The 2500-nt window shown below is 44.0% G+C and overlaps 1 protein-coding gene across 1 annotated transcript in view; it reads left to right on the top strand.

Moving 5' to 3' along the window:
- The window catches only part of jak1 (Janus kinase 1), an 82396-nt gene that overhangs the window by 41551 nt on the left and 38345 nt on the right, over positions 1 to 2500 (top strand). The window lies entirely within an intron of this gene.

Raw genomic sequence — 2500 nt, 5'->3', positions numbered from 1 at the left:
GTCTGGTTAAAACGTTCAAATAAGGCAGGCAGGAGTTCGCATTGTTGACATGAAACCTCTTGAATCTGATAGTGAAATAGCCACTTGTTGAACTACTGGGCTTGCAGGCCTGTAAGACGTTGCCGTTATGGCATTTCCCAATCAACTCCGCAATAACAGGAAATTTAACTGAGGCTAATTTAGCACAGAATGCAATCGTAATCAAAGTAGTCAAGATGTAGTTCTAGTATGAGGAGGATTCAGAAGTAGTGTTCCGTGCGCGTCAGCTGTGAGTGTCAAAAAGCGCAGCCAACAAAGTTAGGGAAGTTCTCTGCTCCGCCTCCCTGATTTATTAGAACTGCACGCCGTTTCACCCCATGTGTTTTAAGTCAAACGCTGTCATGAAACCGTTGGATTAGCTTATAGTAGGCTATGTTTAGATTTAGTCAGGCTACTAGTTCAGTAGCCTAACCAGTAACCATCATGAAGTTGACCTAGGTAAACTCATGCTTACTGAACTAGTAGCATGACTAGTCTTAACTAATCCAACTGGTTTCATTACAATAGCCTACTATTAATTGTAGCATCTGATTTCCTCCCCGTTTTTTTGTTGCACAGAGAAATGGCATATAGGCCTACTGTAGGCTATTGATTAGTGCATGAAGATGTAGGTGCCTCCCCCTCCTGTAGTATAATAATAATAATAATAATAATAATAATAATAATAATAATAATAATAATAATAATAATAGGGCCTAATAATAAACATGGGGATTTTTTTTTTCTATTAGGCTACCTAGGGTTTCTCCAGACCCCCATTAGCTTGTGTGTAATTGTATTGGCCATTATTATGGCTACAACTGCTTAGCCTACTAGGAGGCAAATATGCATACAGGTAACAACATACAAAAAAAAAAAATACAGGAGTGGGACAGGAGTGGGAGTACTTTTGAGCAGGAGCGGGCAGGATTGGGAGTCGTTCCACACAGGACAGGACAGGACAGGATTTATTTTTTTTACTCTGGACCAGGATTGGGCAGGACAGGATTTTTTTTCTGGGAGCGGGACAGGACAGGAGTGAAAATCCACTCCCGTGTCATGCTCTAGTATGCACACATGCATGCATGCACGCACACATACTACACACACACATGCATACCACTCGCGTACCCCCACCCCCACACACAGTCTTTACTTTTGAAAGTGAAAGTGAAAAAAGTGAAAGCCCATTGGGAAACTCCAACTCCCATTGTCATTGTGACACAGCACTCCACAGCACACAAGTGAACACTGCACACTGCACACAACGAAATTGCATTTATGCCTCACCCGTGCAAGGGGGCAGCCCTCAGTGGCGCCCCATGGGGAGCAGTGCGGTGGGACGGTACCATGCTCAGGGTACCTCAGTCATGGAGGTGGATGGGGGAGAGCACTGGTTGATTACTCCCCCCACCAACTTGGCGGGTCGGGAGTCGAACCGGCAACCTCTGGGATGCAAGTCTGACGCCCTAACCGCTCACCCATGACTGCCCGAAAACGCCGTACATTCATCATCTGTACTATAGAATTGCTGTGAAGAGCCTAATCTAATCTTAAGTATACACACCTGTACTTAAATATGCACACACTACACACACAAACAAACAAACACACACTCACAGGTGTGTAGACGGTATCATAGAGATGTGCGTTACATTATCATCAATGGAAATCAATGGGCCGCTTCATATGAAATATTATGCGAATTGCCACAAAAACAATCTAGTAAAGCCACCTAAGTGACATTACATTCACAGTACAAAGTCCTTATCTCTCCAGGGGATCTATTCAAGGTGGTTTTGACTGTTACTTTCCCTCCAGGACCGTTAAGGCAGCAGGCCACCTAGACTGGGGACCCCTGGGAACACACAGCACATAGCCCGGGGGTCCCTGGAAATGTTTGCTATGAGCAAAATAGATGAACAAGTAGAGAAGAGTGGGTTTAACTCCTTATAGGGCACACACATCTCAGCTTCCATCTCAGTTTGACAGGCTCCAGGCCACTGCTGATTGGTCAAATGTCATGATGTCACTATCTGTGTCTGATTTCTCCTGATTCATTTGATATAACCCACTTGGTTGTACACCCCTGTAGAAGCATGGCAGGAGCATTTGTAATAGGTGTGCAAGTAATCAAGTGTTCAAATATAGTCACTTGCCCTATGAAGGTTTAACCCTTGTAAGGTGTTCCTCGTGTTCCCATCACCCTGCCTGTGAATTTCTGTTTATTTGTGTTTTTGAGAGTGGGAGATACAGAGAGAGAAAGATAAGGAGACGGTGAAGAAAGAGAGTAAACTCAATCCAAGCTCTCGGATTGAACCACTAGTGCTCTTATTGCGCAAGGTTGAAACATTGATGCACAACTGAAGGACCAAACAATATCTGCACTCCTTTTTCAACATACTTCACCCTCTGCCTTGTCTACTCAACATGTGATCACTGTTGTATCAGAGAGTTTATATTGATGTATAAGCCCCCCAAA

Source organism: Engraulis encrasicolus, chromosome 6 (assembly GCF_034702125.1).
Source record: "Engraulis encrasicolus isolate BLACKSEA-1 chromosome 6, IST_EnEncr_1.0, whole genome shotgun sequence".
Taxonomy (NCBI): domain Eukaryota; kingdom Metazoa; phylum Chordata; class Actinopteri; order Clupeiformes; family Engraulidae; genus Engraulis; species Engraulis encrasicolus.
The sequence above is the reverse complement of the archived record's forward strand: the minus strand, read 5'-3'. Positions and strand labels throughout refer to the sequence as shown.